The sequence below is a fragment of the Homalodisca vitripennis genome, chromosome 5 (genome assembly GCF_021130785.1).
Source record: "Homalodisca vitripennis isolate AUS2020 chromosome 5, UT_GWSS_2.1, whole genome shotgun sequence".
Lineage (NCBI taxonomy): Eukaryota > Metazoa > Arthropoda > Insecta > Hemiptera > Cicadellidae > Homalodisca > Homalodisca vitripennis.
In genome coordinates, this window is record NC_060211.1 from 84,962,771 (window position 1) to 84,983,195 (window position 20,425).

General features: G+C 31.2%; 1 protein-coding gene across 1 annotated transcript in view; it reads left to right on the plus strand.

Moving 5' to 3' along the window:
* Positions 1 to 510: 510 nt before the first annotated feature.
* The window catches only part of LOC124362458 (disks large 1 tumor suppressor protein-like), a 713,149-nt gene continuing 693,234 nt past the window's right edge, over positions 511 to 20,425 (plus strand). The window contains exon 1 of the mRNA XM_046816976.1: positions 511 to 646. The gene's annotated coding sequence lies outside the window, so the exon portion shown is untranslated. The remainder of the gene's footprint in view (positions 647 to 20,425) is intronic.

Below are 20,425 nucleotides of genomic sequence, written 5' to 3' on the forward strand. Positions count from 1 at the left end.
AAAAATGTATTTCCTACATATTTTAGATATGAATTTGTTTTACTTTATATAATGTTACCCACTATATGTGGGGTATTCCAGACTTACATATACATATACAGTATATTATATATCTTACATTCCACACCTCACAATGCGGTTTATGATCGAGTTGTATTACTAGGCTCTTCTATATACTTTTTTGTCACTTTATTACAAGATCCTCCATTATATCTGACTATAAAATGTGATTGATATACGCTAAGAGATATTAAGACAAAGCCATGACTTGCTACAGAACCATCTAGTTGCTACAATCTAGAGAATATACTGTATATGCAACTAAGTATAGTGAAATATGGGTTGGTTTTAAAGGAGTGGCGTCTAGTAAAACCTTAACTACGCCTTTATTATTTGTAGCAGCGAGATAAACTCTGTGTTAAAACATATTTAACCAATTAAATGAAAAATCCCACAAGACATACACAATTTATGTTATTCTATATAGTTATTAAATTAATTTTCCTTTGTTTCAGACATCCAGGAGTTCTATGAACTGACGCTCCTTGACGACACAAAGTCGATACAACAAAAGACTGCCGAAACGATACGAATCGCGAACAAATGGGAAGCGAGTGACGGTCCCATCGCCTACACCAACAATGACGTAAGTAATGCGTTGTTTGTTCTTTTTTCACTCCTCGTTTGTGAGCTTGTTCTGCAGAGATGAAAGGGATTTTGCAGTTTTCGAATGCAGTACAATCGGTTTAAACTTTAAAGTGTACTTTTAATTAATATAATTATTTGATACTGATTAATTTACAATTATCTAAACAGTTTTAGGGTTTTATTTTCGTCAACAATACTATATTACTTTTATCAATATTTACGATTTCACATAATTTAAATTAAAACGTCTTATGCATTCGTTTGTATTTTATTGCTCAGATTAATATTTAGTTTAATGAAATTTTACTTACAACATAAAAACCCCAAGAAGCTGCTTACATTTGGTTTTTATGTAGATTTAATATAAATATTATTATCGTAATCTTCCTTATGATGAGATTTCTGGGAGACCTTTCTGCATTTTCTCTGATCTCGCTCTGCCACCCCCCACCCAAACCCAAAGACCCATAACCCAAAAATTGTTATAGATGTATACATGGTGTCTGACATCTAGAATGAATGCGTGGTAGAGATCGTATAATTTTTTAGTCATATACTTATTAGACCAACTGTGTTAATATTCTTGCAAAATTAATTCCATGCTGATTTCAACTAAACAAATTACAAGATTTAAAACGAATTTATACGCTTATAACTGTTAACATGAAGAAGTTTCTGAACGTTCTAAACGTGTTATGAATATACTACCATATTTACTATTAGAGTAATCATTCCATTAGTGCTGTAAAAGCTATACTTCTAAACTAATTAGACTTCTTAAGTTTGATATTATAAAGACGAAAGACACGTGTGAAATCTACGGAAACCGACGTTTCTTCCAACTATGTGTATTAAAGATTATTAAGGAATTGAATATACGAGGTTCACTCATTTTATATTAATTACTTCCATACAGCAATGCTTGACTTTTTTGTATAATTATTTTCCAATCTATAGATTTAAGAAATAAATATTTCATAATATCCATAGGGCTACATTTTTTATTTAAGCATCTCACTCTCACATTCAATGGTACGTTTTGGTGCCTATGATTAAATTAAAAACCATATCGAATTGTATATGTAAGGATATATTATATACATTATTAAATTCACAAACGTCTACTTCACAAAATGTCTTAATGCAATATACGTATATACATCAACACAGTGTAAGATACAGGTATACAGTATTCAGGAAGGTGGATATAATGTGAACTGCAAGTCTACAATAAAGCAGATATTGTCAGTAGTTGTGTGGCACAGTTCCAAATCACGTAGTAACCATGTCAGGCAGTACACAGCTAGAAATCTTGTTATTGCTTGTGGGATGCTAGTCGAAGCTCAATAACGCAATATTGCTCTTAGATCGAACATGTTCTAAATAGCAGATATTCAACGTTATTTGTCCTCAGCCATATTTTAATTAACTATAAAATATGTGTATAGCTTATTTTCGTCTTACTCACCAGACAAGTCTTTAAGAAATTATATTTTACTATGTAATTTGATATCAAGAATTGTATTTGAGTTAAATCATGTTCAGGTCAGTCTTCGGTTACTGACAAATTGGATTCTTTATGTTACAACGAATCTAGTTTAGTTTACCGTATGCAATAATTAGAACTAATTGTGGGATCTTTAATGTAATCTAAGGTAAATCCGTTCTTAAACGTTGTTCGGAAAGATTTTGTTTATTTCAATGCCCATTCGATAGTAGACTACAGTGACGTTTACGCGTAAAAGACGCCGTTTGATTTTTTCGTCTACAGTTACTAATTATTGTACAATTGTTCAATTACCATACAAACACCGCAGTCCTATTTGGAAGTATACCTTAAAGGTGGTGAAAGAAATGGAATCATAAAAAAGATCCATTGGTGGAACAAATCAAATCGTGACAGACTAAGCACCATTTGGACCACGTGCCGCTTTGCATACAAACTGTGACAGTGGAGCGACGCTTAGAGTCGTCATCTTAACTGTTACTAGACTACAACGTCCGTTGTAATGACGAGAATGACGTGAATTGTCGTGAGTTTCGTGGAACAGGGTAATGGCATTCTTAGAATTTTAATTCGGGATCTGTTATAGGTTAACGGTTACACCAAATGTGCCAAAATCTATTTTGGCATGATAGTGATTAACCCATTTTCTATAGTAAGTGATCTCTATATTTTTATACTTTATTGTGTCACTGTCTAAGCACCAGCGATAAGCAAGTCATACATTTTTATCTTTCCAGAAATCTGAGGTTATATGGCAATAGTGTATTTAAGATGGTTTATCCTCAATACAGCATATTAGTTTTAGTATTCGAAAATTTTAAAATGCCAACTGTCGTTAACTTTCCATCATGTTTTTGATGTTTTTGCTGAGTATCGAAGAAGTTTATCACTTAAAGGGTGGAGCACATTTTACTTTTGACTGTCTGTCTGTCTGATGACATCTTGAAAGGGAACGACCTATAGACTTAAAATTTGTATTTTTATATTGTATGAAAAATATAGTTCCATGTTGGTGCATGCCACGTCATGAGATTTTCCTGAGGATTAGTGAACATTTTTATATTCAGGTAACCATGACGACAACAAAAATATCGCAGAACAAATAGGTTTGTAAAATATCTGAGTATAGTCACATAACATATAAACTTCTGACATAGTAACACACGTGGCCTATTGAAATAAGATAGAGTTGAATGTTTGCCTGCATCTCAACAAAGCCTATTACATTACACGTGATACTGTGTACTGCTACCTAGTATTACAATGTTATGGATGGTTTAACCTTTCCTTAATTCAGAAGACGTGTTTCTAAATTTTAATTAAACTTTAGTTACATATCCTGTGAAATTGGGCTGTGGTGATGTGGCTTTTATTTCTGCCAGCTATAAAATATATGTTGTAAAACATACGATAAATAAGGTAGGACATCAAGTTGTAGCCATGAACTTTGATAATAATGTTGGACCGGGTGTCACTGCCCTTAGTAACTCAACCCTCTCCCCATCATTACCTCAACGTGTTGACCTAACGCATTTTCTAGTTCTTTCCGAAGTATTTTATATCATTGTTAGCCCTAACAAGGAATATTGCCTAAATGTTAAATAAGTAAGTTTTTCAAGATAGCGAGACAATATTTGAATTATCTATATATCAATAATTTGGTAGCTACTGTGTATACCAATATCCAGACCAATCTTTATCTTGGATAAACTCTCAGACGTAAGGTTACAAATACTATGTAACCTTCTCGTAGCAAGATTAAATATTCAGGAACCCTGATATTGAGTTGGTCGATCTGCGGAGTAATGGTAACTCGTAGATCTTTTACTAAAAAAAGAAAGTACGTTAAAGGTATAAAATACATGGGATTAGGCAGCTAATGTATAAAGCTATAAAATCGTAAATTGCTTTTTAATCCAATAGATTATGGTTTTTAAATATTGTGTGTCGAATTTATTTAACTGACTTTTTACAACATATCCTGTGTTAACTCTCAAAGTTTAATGATTCCATTGATATTGATTCCTGTGATAAAAGATTATTAGAAGTGGTGGCAAACTTTTGCATTTTATTATAGTAAATATATTGTGTAACATATATACATAAATATGTACAGTGAACATATATACTCAACCGCAAAAACGCGTAAAAGCGTATTAAAAGGATAGCCATTGCATACACCGTGCTATGCCTATTTAAACAAACTGTGATGCAAACAAACTTTTCACTAAACTTATTCGGCCAATAATGAAACTATAAATACTCCAGTCAAGAAAGTGAATACAGTGAGTTGTTAGCATAAATCATGAATAAAAATAAAGGGTAAATTTAAACGGCTGTGAATTTTAAATGGATGTAAGTTGAATTATTTCTTTTTCTATTAAATTTTCTGTTTATATTTAAATGTTCCAACGATAAAAATATTCAAATTCCAATGTATAAATCATAAGTATAAAATACACTTTTAGGCGATTCAAGATTTTCAGTTTTCTTTTGTTTTAAAAGTTTTAAACTAGTATAAAGACTCAAACTCTAATGAATACAATCTTCAAGACCCTTTTATTATCTTAGATACCTCTTTGTTTACATAAATGCATTTGCTCCGCTCTGAGATTTTGTAATTAGCTATGGCTTTAAACAAAAGCACAGTTTATCAAAGTACTAGGCTATTATGTTTTTCAAAAATGTGTTATTACTGTATTAATAAACAAAATGCTTATCGTTACACACTTAATTTTCACAAATGTACCCCTTCAGGTTTTAATTATTTCCAATCAAGTTATTAAATAGTTTATATAATTTTGTGATGAAAAGGATTCAGCCTGTGTCTTATGTCCTCAGTAAATAATACAATATTATGTATAAAAATGAATAAGAATAATATTTGTATAAAATTATAGAATTGAAAACGATGTCTTCTTTTTTAACACAAATCTTATTGTCTAGGTAATGTTTCATAATACCATTTATAACTTCTCCTAATTTAAATTTAAACTTAAATTAAGTCTTCAACGGACTACAATTTCAATGGTATTGTGTTTTAAAACTTGGACTCGACATTAGGGAAGCAAAATATAAAAGATAAACCATTGAATTTTTCACTGCTGTGTTACGTCAGACATTTACTTTCAATCAGTTTCCACTAACTGTTAAAACACGAAACCTTTTTCTGCGGGTTGAAATAATTTACAATAGCGTAAGTAATGAACGAAACTTAATCTATTCGATTTTATCGCAAAAGCCCCCTTTATGGTAAGGGTATTACAGTGGCCATTGTTGGAGGTTGTTCGAGACGATCTATTGGTGTAATATGTTGGGATCAGGCAAGGTAAGGGTCATTTGCACCACGTGCTGTTTAGCATGTTAATGTCCGCCCGTACCTTGGTAACTGTAATACAAGTGTTCCTGCTACGTGTTGGCTGACCATGATCCTCGTCGTTTTCTGGAAATGAAGTCTAGTAAGTCTCGCCGTCTGCTCTGTTATCTCTTAAAAAGCACATTCAAAAGGCCAATTTATTCTTCAGCTAAGAAGTTTGTTGTTAAAAACTTTACAATAAAGACATATTGCGGCTATGTAGCGTATTGTATAACATATATAATAAGCTATTATGAATTTTTATACTTCTTAAGTAAAACGGTTTTGACATTTCTCTAAGAATTTGTCTTCATTCTTTCATACTTTCATCTATCTATTTACAGTTTGAAAATAATTTGAGTCCATAATATTTTGGAAACAGATGCTCTCTTTTTATTGTTTTCTAAGGTAATCAACTACTTCAAATGTTATGAAACCTTTCAAACGTGTTTCGATTGGGTACAGGTTAAGTATGTGGCCCATAATGTGACAATAAAACTCAAATTAACAGCTAATATTATTAAATACGGAAAGATTCAACAGAGAGCGAAAAAACTAATTATTACAATAATTTATATATATGCTTTTAAGATTACATGGAAATCTTATGTAACGGATGAAGACGCGAATAAAATCATACATTCGCAATTACACTCATGTTTTATCCACCTCATATTCACCTCATAATGTTGGCTTTGATAATGTTAACATCTATTTTCATTTGTTGGTTTATGATACGTTGTATGAAAGCTGAACGTATATAACATATATCTTAAATTATTACTATTTATTAGTTTACACGTTGTAGGCCTTAAGTCCTATCCATTAATGTTTTTGTTGAGATTTATTTATAAGCCCTTTATTCCTCAATAATTTTCTTCCAGTCATTGCCTAATTCTCATACCTAATAGTCTTCTGGTCTTTATTGCTGGAAATGCGGGCCAATACTCGGCCATTTCTTCATGTGTCAATTTTTCCATATATGTATTGAGCTTTAGCCATTTTCTTTTTTAATTCCGTGTTAAAAATCATTTGAGAGTGATGTTGGTTGGATTTGGCGTTTATACCTACATATAGCGATTCCGAGTACATATCAATAGAAGATAAACAATCGTTTCTAATTTTGAATTTTAAAGTTTCCCTGTAGTTTCGAAAGTGATTTAAAGCGTAGAATATGGTTAATTTAGTATTGTTCCGATTGCAATGACAAATGGTGAAGATCGTGTAATCATGGTCATGTATTAAAGAATGCCACTCTCAGAAAATGTACAGCCAAATTAAATTTTTATCAATCTGAATTTTGTTAAACGTTAACTATTTGTCTGGCGAACGTCGTAGTAGCATTTGGAGAGCATTTTAAACTAAAGTTTTTACGTTAATAAGTAATTAGACATTACTTCAGCTTAAAAAATAATTATCATTTTACGTGTTTCTAATAAGGATATTTATTTATCAAAATTATGAGATTTAAAGTTTATCAATCCCAAAAGTTCATTTGGTTTAGGTAGTGTCAGTACATACACGTCTGTCCAAAGGGAAAAGTCGCTGTTTTATGATCGTAACAACAATAAAATGGAATACAAAAGCTAGACTATCAGCAAAGCAACAATACTTGCAAGTCCGAAGGCTGAACAAAACACTAAAAACAGGAAATAGCTCGTGTTTTTGTGGAAAGTGTAAAGAGAAAGTTTGTTCTGCTCAAGTTGGCAACTCGCTGGCTTTGGCAACACTTTTATGGACCTACAGGAATCGATGTTACACTTTACGTTTATTCTGCTTGATTTCTTAGATTGGCCTAAAAGTGTGTTTCTTTAGATTAGGTTACCGCAAGTTTTTTATCCCTATTACAAATATAAGTACATACATAATAAGACAACTTTAAGTACGTTAATTTCACGTTACGTTTTTCGGAAATATGATTTGACAAACATACTAAAGTAAGTTCATCAGTGGAGTATGGATTAATTAAGAAGAACAACGTACTGTTCATCTTGTTAATGTAGCATAGTTTATTAATGTTTCTGCTTATATTGCGTGATTAATAATTTGCACACGAGCCGAAGAAATCCAACATGTGACAAACGTTACCATAAATAACAGCACCGCACCAAGTTCTGCATAGTTCCCCAGCTCTGGTCTCTAACTTTGATAATAATGCTGTCTAGAACTCAAACGTCTCCAGAGTTCATTATAACTTTTCCAGCAAACAAGGTACACTAGCATAATTCTCCAGTTGAGAAAAGAAGTATCTGTCTTACTAGACACTTTTTACTCGGTTAACTATGACAGGTGGGTGGTTTTATTAAATCTAATCAGATTCAAGTAGCATGCTGTTGGAAATATTTCCTGCGTATAAAAAGATGAAAAATAGTTACAAAATTTTGTTTATAAAAAAAAAACTATTTCGTATTTTATAACTCGCACTGTAGAAATCCTAATTCCTTTAAGGGCTTTACTGAATTTTGGTAATTAGTAGTTAGTGGTATATATCAGATCAAATATTTCTTCTACACATTTCTAATATTTAAAACAACTGGTATGAAGACTTTTTGAACTAGATACCAACGTAATTATTTTTTTAAGTTCTGTTTTGACAATGGAGGATTGTCAAGGTAGCTTACTTTTTTACGTTTGCCTTCATGAAATTTGGTTAGATGAATAAATAACCTAACACAACTAGAATGTTTAAAACTAGCAATATAAAATTTAGTAATAATTGAAAGTACAACATAGTAAATATATAGTATTAAAAACCGAATCATACTAGAGGGTTCTGACTAATCCGTTAGGAATCACAAACATTTTATGTATCAACTCAATTCACACTATCTCTGAAACATATACATAATGAAACGAAAACTAGTTATTAAAAATAAAACTAAATAAGACATGTCACAACATATTTCTGCATTTCAATGAAACCCATTTAAAAATAAACCAAGAACTAATGTATGGTGTATACATACATAATAAGATTATATAAAGAAGATGTCAGATTTCAGGTATCGAACAGTAGTGTTCACTATTTTTTTTTGTATCGCTGAAAGATTTCAAATGTTTAAACAAATCTTATTGTCTTCATAACATAATTTTTTTTTTTAATACATTAGATTATTCTAATATCAGTCAACAGTAACACGATTATAATTCAAAAAGTTACAAATATCTAAAGATGTTTTTAACGCAGGTATTAATTTTGTTTTGATTCTCTTATCTAAAGATGATTAGTGTTTAATAAACCTAACAGACCTTCAAAGGAATGATTCTTAATTAGAATGCTTTTTAAGTATATGTCACCATTCATGAAGATAATGGCAAATTTACAGATAGGTGTACCGCCATGATGTTGACATAATTAACATCATCATAGGCTAGTTACTTGCTTAGCAATAGAGTTTCAGAAGCTGCTTAACTTTAAATGTATACGGTTACTCATCATTTATCTTATAGGTTCTACAGAAATGTCACGAAGGATATCTTCAAACCGAAAAAATAAGAAAGGATTTGTTTTGAACCATGATTCTATGATAGAAAACGCAAGCTTGTTTTCCTAGTCAGGTTTTACTAATGTTGCCTAACAATACGAATATTTCATAGAGTATATAGCTTCTGTTTGTATATTAAAATGTGTATCTCGTAATAATATTGCTTACATAATATGTTATATACCAGAATATTATCACTGTCCTGTTACTATTTAAGACTCGTACAGACAATATATTAAAATTATTTTCAATGTACTATTTGTGACACACTATGAATACAAATTAATAATTTTGAAATCCTACTATGAAAAAGTTAGAAGACAGTAAAATTTAATGTGCAGCAGTAGTCTTACAAAATAACATCATATCTATAACAAAACTAGTTTTTAATGTTTAACTGTAATATTGGAAACTCACATAATTGTATTATAAATAGCGCAATGTTGAAATTATTAACTAAATAAGGCAGAAAACTGTTCCAGTACTTATTCATTAGCTTCATGTAAATATAAAGTTGTTAATTATTCACATTACCAGTTTATTTGAAATATAACTTGCTGAATAAAAATAAAAGTGGAAATATAGGCACTAAAATGTGTAACGAGTCATTTTATGTTTTATGAAATTTGTTAGTGAAAAATGTTGTATTCAAATTTTCGAAACTTGGTTGGTTGTAATGAGTCGGGGAATCATGATCTGCAAAGATGTAGAATTTCTGCCTTAAATGTAGTACTGAGGGTAATTTTACAATAATCGTTTTGTTATGAACTCCTAAAAAGAGGTCAATTTTCACAGTCGTGTAAAATGTTCAGTAAGTGAATCTGTGCAATAACATTAATCAGAGTACTGTTACTCTATGTGTCATACAATAATTTTAGACACTTTTAAGACCTTAGTATATTAGTATATTGAGCTTATCAGCATTGTTGATTTTTCTTGTAACAAGGTACAGTAGTGTAAAAAGACTGACATGTTTAACTCATGTACAACAGTGAAATAAAATAATAGAATCCCAGCTATTTAACTATCAAAACATTTAGCTCGTGAATCCAATAAAATTATTCCACAATATTTTATTTTTTTTTTTTAATTAAGTTCCTTTACACAATACATGAAATTCAAATGCTTTTATTGAAATCAATTCTAACCTTCAAGCGAAATCCAAATATTTGGTATCTAAATGCTAAAGAAATTCCAAGACTTCAGTTTACTTTTGAAAGGCTATGACTATGTAACATTTTGTACGATGAGTTGTTCGTATTAAATGGAGTGAAAGAGCTAAAGTTCAAAAAGTATCAAACTACGGTAACAACCAGACTACTCCATCCAAAGAATATTTAGTTTTTCACACCATTTACCGCTACATCTTTCTATTCCACATTCAGATCTATGTAGAAAACTTGCATTGGATTGCTTTTATACCCATGGAACAATCCATTTAACTTTTTTTTACTCGAAAACTTTATATATCGTATGTTAAAATCTCGTATGATTGTACTTTTTGTTTACATATGTATTTGTTCTTCTATTTGTTCATTATGGTTACCACTAAAATCTATGTACAAATATCTGCCAATACTCAGCCAAATCCTATAGCGTTACATGCACCATCATGAAACTCAGTATTGCCTACATAGAAATGATGCTTAACGCAAACTTTCAAGGCCATAGGTCAGTCCAGACAGACAAGATAAATAAAATCTGTCCAACCCCTTGAATAATATGCATCACTAACGGTTATTTTGAATGAAAATTTAAAAGTTTTCATGTTCCTGAAAAAAAAAACACAGTTCACCCTTTATTTTTTGTAATTCTTTCAGCTTTAATATAATCACTAATTCACGTGATTTATATACACACACATATATATATATATATATATATATATATATATATATACACATGCTCTTTTGTAATTTATGTTATAATAATATCTTAAGAGCACAATTATTATTTAATATGGTTTCAATTTACTATAGGTAGAACTCTAGAGTAAATTACCATATTCAAACCTCAAAAGTACGGTCTAGTATGAGATTGTAAATACCTAAATCTGGTTATACATAGGGTTGTTGATATGCTTAAAGTGGTTGGTAGAATTTGGCAATACATTTGGAAGAAAAACATTAAATTTTTATGATTTAACAAAAACGTCATTTTTGTAAAGGATATTTTTACTAAAATCTTCACTCTGTAATATTTTAATTAGAACTTTCAAATGCGATGATGCATATAACCCTGTTATTAATATGTGATTTTTTTAATAAAACATGTTGGAAAAGTGGTTGATTTACCTTTACTGATAATATAAATAGCTACCGTAATATTTGAAATGATTAAAACAAACATGATTTTCATTTATCATTTCTGAAACAAATTTGTAATGAGTTATTTTAAAATTATAAATTTAACACGAATTAAAATTGGTTTTAGAGTACCCGTCTTTGTTACGAAGTGTTGGTCATCTGAATGATCGAGTTCGGTCCTAACCACAGGAACGCAGACACCAACTTCCTTCACGTTTGTAACACGGGTGTGACCCATTTGCATACTATGTGAACCTAATCGAATCGACCGTGCCTAAGTTTTCAGACATGTAACAAATTAAACACGCATTCTGGAACTGAGGGTTACGTAGCATCAGTGCGGTATTACTACCGAAGTAGTATTACTACTTCAGTCCACTTAGCATTAATACTTGCAAGATAATAATATAATGGATGTAACTTCGTGTCACTTAGGTGGGCTACATTCTTAGAAGGTTTTTACAAATCTTTACTATAGCAAGAGAGTGTTTTACCCCTTACTTTCCTACTTTCTTTATTATCATTCAAAGCATGAAAAACCCAAAATTTCATGTTAAGATTCAAGAACCAAAACTATATCTAAAACACAAAGCTGTATAAAAATTTTTACAAAAAGTCTTTTTTCAACAGGTGGCAGAATTGGAAAACATAAAAAGTATCGGCCGGTGATGCTGCAAACTGAACCCCATTTGATCTGGGTGTCTTTGGGGACCGCCTTATCATTCTTGTCTCCCGAGACCGACAGAGCGATACATCAGTTTGGTACTTTTACTCTGGTCACGTTATTCTTTACCACCTCGGAAACCTTCAAACTATTTCGTATTTGTCAAACTATTATACGTTCTTTCCGTCACAATAGATTCGTTTCTCCCTTTTTGCGTCCTCTTGTTATATACTTATTTCAAGACTCCTAGTTGCTACTTAATTCAATATAAACATGATTTTTACGGCTATGCAAAGTGTTTCGGTAGAGGTTGGCAAAACTTCGAGAAGTGATGTTGACTCAACACACCCAAATAAATACAAATATTTTTATCTTTGCTTTATATGTCCGTCGTACTATATTTATGTTATTTATTAGGTACACCTCTAAAAAATCGTGAATAACTTGAAACTTGCCGTTTATTTTAAGCCAACGTTACGGGATATTACAAAACATTAACCAGTGTTACTAACTACTACTAAATATTATAACTAAATAATAAAACTAAATATTACTATAACTTTTAAGTCCACATTAATTTCAGAATCAAAAATTTTTATTGCTCTTTTAACAATAAATCCTAAAATATGCTATTTGTTCGATATGGTTGAAAAATAAAAGAGTTAAGCCTTTTTTCGTACTCTTAGACTTAAGTTCATACTCTTTTCAAATAATGTTATTAGCCTTAGTAACGGCAGTTATTATTACTTATTAAAATATAACTTATATATCAACAGGAAGATTTTTTATGTATACAACTAACAACTAAAATTGCCGTAAATCATTTTAAAGTGACGTCATTTGCAAATTACGCTAATTTGAACGCAAAATATTTGGTTGTATTTGTAATTACATGTACACGAAAAATATTGTCCTGGCGAAATTATTATAGAATTATTAACGGCTTTTGTGATTTTTATTTTATAGATAACACCATTTATAAACGGAAGTAGTACTACCATTTCATACAAATATGCTACCTTCTCGCGAACGCATTGTGTATGCAGTGGTAGGCACCTGAGAATATCTGGTTAGCTCTCCAATAAACATTTTTAATTTTTAACTTTCATGGAGACACCTCAGTGCAACACAATGTGCCAGATGGAACCAATTGTTTAATATTATATTTTATTTTAATTTGCAATATATTACTATCGAGAAATAAAAATTACTATATTACTAGTATGTCCTAGGTTTCTCGAAAGAACAACAATTAAATTGCATATAAGTTACTATATGTTATATTTTTGAAAATCACTCTAAAATAGTTCACATGTTGAAAAGTCAAATCCTGACCACTATACTCAAGGCTGTAATTGTAACTCGACGGTCGTTCGGAGAGTAAGTGACCAAAACATATGATAGTCGAGCTGGTAGGTGTAGGGATGCGATCTGAATTGAACTGTGTAGCTATGTTTAGTACGTTTCTGGCAGTTTCAAAGTGGAGATTGATAAGTCATTCCAGCGTAGTATTCCAAATATCCGCCTCTATCAAATTCCCAAGCCGACTGTAAAGTATATAGTCTCGTTAGATTTCTTTTAACAAATAAAATGGGACCGGATCAAATTCATTGCGAATTGTGTTCTGTATATGGAGAAGATATCATGACAAAGCTACTGCGGTTACTGATGAGATTCGGAAAAATATTTAAGGTTCAATATTGCATATCCTTCCGAAGCATTTTCACAAATAATAAACAAAATATGGGATTCTTATTTCAATGTAAAATAAAAAATAAAATCAATTGAGTGGGGTCACATTGCCGTAAAAACCGCTGCGATCAGTTACGTGTTAAACATTATTCAATACGTATTGAAAAACTTATACGTAAATGCGATATGTGCGTAAATGTAAATTTGAAAATGTTATAAAATAGTTTTAGAGGTGTTCTTTCAAATGTAATAAATAAAAACTTTAAACTTAACGAGTATTTTTTCAAGTATTCAGGCAAATTACTTTCCGGAACAACCCCCGTGTAAGAGTTAATATGTTCCTACAAACACTTTTGTCATATTGAAATGAGGTAAAGTGAAACGATACAGATGTTTGTGACAGTCATGAACTATGTTATTGATTACTGATTCTCTCGCAAACCACTTTGACTTACCACTGTTACAAGTTTATTAACATATTAATTTAATCTAACGTGAGAGTGAGTTTGGCAGGTTCTGGCTTAACTTGTCATAAGGGTTAATCTTACATTTCATAAGCAATTAAAATGTCAAACTTTTCAGAAGGTGAAATAATAGCTCTTTTACAATGATGAGGGATTATATTTAATTTGAAGAGAGGTAGTGTGCTCTTTGAGAGTGGCAGAGACTAATTCAACTATTATAATTCGGATAATTTTAATTCTTATTCCAGGATATTTATTTAAATGGCAACATGTCTGAACTGTAAATAATAAGTTTTATGTATTTATTACGTGTGGTTTTAAAAATAAAGAACTTATTTATATCCCTTTCGAAGATCTATTGTATCTCTAGTGATGTGTATATGGCGATATGGGTTTCTGTATTTTTTAACAGACTTTTCTGAAAGTAGTCTGTCTTACTCTGAATTTTTGATAGTTTTTACCTCCGTTTTATTTGTATTTCAATCATAATAACTTTGACTGTGTTTCTGTAATAACTAATTCTAATGAATATTCAATACCAATTTTTCATTAACATATTATAGTAAACTTTAGGAATTTAAATTATTTAACAAATAAATTTTCCGTTTGATAACATAAAATAAATTTGGTTGTAAAAAATGTTTGACACATTAATTTCTTTGACAGTGGTACTTGCATAATGGTCAGCCTGTCATATTTTATATCACAGTAGTCTGGACATTTGAAACTGTATGTAAATTTTTACTTTATAAAATACATGTATTACGAAACCACAATTACTTGATCGTCGGAAGACGTCAGCCGTACAAAAAATGCTCGTCTTTTTCATATGGCAAGAATGAAAAATATTTTGTAGTGAAATGACTTTCAAATTTAATTATAAATTTAAACATAACCTTTACCTTATAAGAAGAAGAAGAAGAAGAAGAAGAAGAATGATTTTATTTCTTGAGAACACATTTTTACAACAAATACAAAATACAGCACTGATCAAGAATTAGTTACATTTGAGTATTTAACTACACACTAATAACAATGTATACTTATAAACTACTAATACGTATTTTGTAAAAACACTGCAATTTTTCTCAAGAATTATTCCTTTAACTTTTCAGCATGATTGTGGCAGTACGCCCTATTATTTATAGCCATATACGAGTGTATCCTGTCATTAAAATATATAATAAGGCAATCCCTTTCCCGCTCGCTATCTCTACGCTTCTGTAATCTTCCAGCTGAAGTTTACAGCATAAATTCTCATTATATAAGCTAGGAGGAAATGTCACTTATTTAGCCCATCCTATCGTATTCTACCATATTTCTATAATTTACCATTAAAACATCGATAATACATAATATTTTTACACATAATCATTCTTTTCGACTCGAGCATACAATTTGACCAATTAAACAATTTTTAGAATATCTCACCACCTTATTATATCCTGCTCCACAGCTTAGTGACTCTTGCAATATTCCAGCAGTAACGTAATGACATCCCTTACTATGTTGTAGTAATACTTAAGTATAACTATTGCGAGGCTCAAATTTTACTACTTTAGATGTTTTAAAATTGTAGAAATATTATACAAAATGTTTGCTTTGTACATCAGCGAGTCAAACTGTGGTTGTGCTTTGCAGCATATTCAACATATAATATTTTAAGATGTATATTTCTTATAGCCACTTCCAAGCTATATCGTAATTAAATTTTACTAACCAATCTGACAAAGTTTGTAATTTTTTACAGCAATAATTGTGGTGTATGTACGTTTAAACTTTAATATTGTTTTGATGCTTAAAACTGTGTAATTGTTTTGTAATTCTTCTTGCTTTGGAAACCTTATTCGTATAATTTGCACATAAAATAAAAATCAATTAATGTGGCGTTGTGGTAACTACATCTAATCCGAATGATTAGGAAAAATCTTACAAGAGAGTAACTTTAATCAACCACGTTAAACTGGTTGGTATTTGTAACACAACAGTAAAAAATAACAGTAATCTCTGCAGTAATTGCTTGAGACTAACCATAATGGGCCGAAGTGATGACTCTGAAAGGAATACAAAAGGAAACTGTTTCGGAGGAAAATGTTGGTTGGAGAAATACCAGCACTAATAACATTATGATGGTACTGTGTTACTCGAGTGACAAGGAAGCTCTGAGTGGCGGGGTGGGTACGTCGCCGGGGGTGGGATAGAGACTGTGATGAGTGGCCCAAGATTTGTTACTGCCAAGTCCAAGGAGCGTCTCTCATCGCTCATGTTCTGCCCAAACTTATTCAACTGTAACTCTCCATCTAATTCCCCCATTAGGATTTCCTTCGCGAAACAGCAGAAACATTTCTCGACACGTACTTTGTTTTCTTTACATTGATTTGTATTATTCCTTCATTCTTTTTGCGGTTCTATTGAGCACAAAACAAATTATTTAGTTAATTTATCCATAGAAATGATGTACTTCACACAGAGATAACAAACGCATCTCGTCTGAAATACTTTAGTTAATGGCGTATTCAAGGTGTGGCGTGACACACTTTTCATACAGTGGTATATTTTAATTTTGCTATCTAATTAAAATTTACACTTCATTAATTTTAATATAACATAAATACAATATCGATTCATTAGTGATATATTTGCATTATAATGTACCACCTAACCCTGCAATCGTTATGAACCTGTTCAACAGTAATCTGGAGCGCTTATTGAGGGGGGGGGGTGGAAGGGGGAGGCTTTGTGGAACTGTGATGCTTCTAAATTTATTTCAGGTAGCACAATTGTAGTACTTCACCATACTTAATTGTCTGTTTTTCTGTAAATATGCATAAACTGTTATAAATCTATAAAAATAAAACTGGACGTAAATATGGCACTAGCCTAGCATATGCTTGATGAAACCTTGTACTGTACGTGCATAAAGATTTGTGAATGTATAATTAGGAGGTTCTTTCTAAAATCGTGTCTGTCTGTTCGCCTTTGCGATAACTCTTGATAGAAAGGTCCTAAAGACTTAAAACACGCTACATAGGTTCCTATTCGTCAAAGGAAGAGCAAGGAAGATTTTGGAATCAAAAGGATAGAGGGCAGCAAATGGCACCGATTCTCACTAACCCCGGAAACATAACATTACAGTCGGTTCGGTAACGGTTTCTGTCAGTTTCTTCGAAGGATCCATGTTTTTAAGGGCTGCAACATTATTTTGTAGAATTAAAAATAGTTTAACTCTATTACTTTTATGCCCATCATATCAAAATAAATAGAGATATAATTTCACGTTCGTTAACGAGGCCAAAGTGTTACGGTAGATAGAACTCTTTTATCTAATAGTCTTCATTTATCCTCCTCTAGAGGTTTCGATCCATATTTTTCAAACATTTAGTATATTGAACAACATTATAAAAGATAAAATTCATTTGTTTTTCAACCCCAACGCCAAAAACGTTTTTTCCCCAAACTCAAATCCTTTACAGGCCGCTGTTTATGACCGTAATATTAGTATAATAAGGCGTTATGTACGTTAAGGCCATCATCGATATAAACATAAAATAGTGTGATGAGACCTTACAAAGATAACCACGAAAGGGTAACCTTTAATCAGCTAATTCTAAAACAGGCAAGTACTGTAAGTCCAACCGTACCAATACCTTGCAATACCATGTGATTAAAACAGATAATTTGATGAATATTATGATTTACCGTGTATACGTAAGTTATCACGCACACTAGATGGAAACGTTCTCAGAGCTTTGTTAGTGGAAAGTGGAGTACCTGCCCTAAGTGCATGACATAAGGATGTGGGACACTCGAGGAAAACCTCTTTTCCTTTACATGTGAGCCTATTTGTTAAGAGTTACTTTTACTTTAAAATGCCCGGAAGGCAATTGTAGATTAGCATTGCAAGCCTGGATTATCGCTCTTTTGTAACTCTGAAGTACATTGCACAAAGTTTGCATTTGTGTATACCACCGTAGTAACAACATGTTCAAACATGAAATATTAAAAGGTATTAGCAATTACTCGCGGCATTGCACGCAATTTTTCAAATTGAAGTACATGGCCTTCCATAAAAGCACATATGTGAAGCGTCACTAAATACCCTAGCAGTATTTCTGAAGTGCAGAATGCATTTGCAAAGTTTTTAAGTTTCCCAACTTGAGATAAAAAGGAATGTTGAACTGTCTAAAACAGACCTATATTTCAACTTTTGAATTTACAAACAAGCGCCATTTTTTAAAGGTAAACTTTTTAGGTGTTCTCATAATAGAACTCTTTGATGTACTACTAGACCTGTGCTCTAATTTTTTAATTCTCCTGACGTCCCGCTAATATGACAGAAAACTGATAGTTACTTCAAAAGTAGATTTGTAGGTGTATTACTACTAATCGATTTATTTGTAATCTTTCAGAAAATATTAATCCATAGCGGAAATGTATCAACACCTTGTAAACATATGTGTGTCTCAACCAATTTCGGTCAACAACTAGTGTTTTGAAATATATTTCTGATTCTTAGTCTTACACGAGATTTTATTTGTTGCGCCAGTTAATAAGATATATACACGTACGTATGCTTGACAAAACTATGATGTATTATTTTCCCTAAGCCACTGTGAAAATGCCATATTAAAAAATTAAAGATGCCAGCCAATATCAAATATCATGGTCACTTACTTTGGTTACAATAGTCTTAGGCTTAGTGCACGGTGTCATAATTAACTTATAAGTTCTTCCCGTATCGGAAAATTGTTGTGTAACCAATTAATTACTAATTTATCCACATACTTTGGTCTTCCTGCGGAAAACCATGCACATGCAATAGGTGTTTTACTGAAAATGTCAGTAATACTTCGTCAGAAAGCAAGGCGGCAACATTATTTTAAATTTCAATTGAAAGGAACTTTTCGAAGCACACAGGAATTTCATCTTTCGTTACCAAGCCCAATTAGCATAAATATATATTAATTATGACGTCACGTATAAAGATGATACCCTCTTTGTTCTAATTCCATCACATGTACGTGACGTCATAATTAATATTCTCTCCCATAGTTTGCCAGTCATGGCTTCTAACTTTGATAATAACGCTGCCTCACAACTCGTATGTCTTTATTGTGTCATACATTCATACGTTTTATACGACAAGATATGCGTTATAATTAACTAACTGTAAATTGAGCTTCAAATTGTAATGCCTGAATTTTTTTAATATATGTGGTGAGGATAAAACTATAACTTTGTCTCGAAAGTATTTTAGTGGGCTACTTGGGTTGCAAGGAAATCTTTGACATTTTTGCTTACACGTGATTGATTAATATTTTATCATTTAAACGTCTCTTCTTTATAATTATTAGATAAAGTAGGTTCAGTAAGGGTAATATAGTCCTAGAATGTTAAGATTTAGTTATTTAAAATTTTTAAAGGACATGAAAATTTTATATTTTACATACAGTTTTTTCAAAAAATTTATTTTATGGGGTGTAAAAACCTGGGTTATATTTTTACATTTGAAATGGAACATTCATACATAACATAATTCCCATGTTAAATATTTCTTTATAGATTCTGGAAACGATCATTTTTTTTATAAACCTCAAGTGTCACCTCAAATATGCTGAAATGTCCCAATGAAACATACTTTTTAAATGCTGTTTGAATACCTAATCGTGTTCACTCAATCAATATATAAATATTATTGGTATTATTACATTGTTATTGTTATTTACTTCACCTCTACAACAAAATTAGTTGCAGTTAATGAGAGTTCAACATACATATGCTCTCAGGTATGGTTTGATCTAACCAGTCATAAGGGTGTTTCATAATTAGTTTGCTGTTCATAATTGATTAACTTACAGCCTCGATATAATATTGATTTTGAAAGTAACAATATACATCATATGTACTATTTATAACTAAGTGATGTTGCTTCGTAGTTTTGACTTTAACAAGACATATCGTAATATAATAAGTTTAAATTTCAGTAATTTTTGTGTGGCTTAGTGTAATTAATAATAAATGCTTGTTTTTACATCAATGTTTTCAATGTTAAACAAGTTAGAAGCCTCTTTAACAAAGTAATATTCGTAACAAATTATGTAGTAGCTAGTTAATCAACTTTTCGAATACTGTTCTATGACCAATCAACAATCAGTGGACCCAATCAGAGTTTTACATAGGAACTAATAATTTGATATGGAACTAGAGTACATGAATGCCAGGTTAATTGATTGAAGAACCATATTTACCCCTTGTATTTCTATACGCAATTTGTGTAGTTCTGAGTAGCGGATTGAGCTTACTA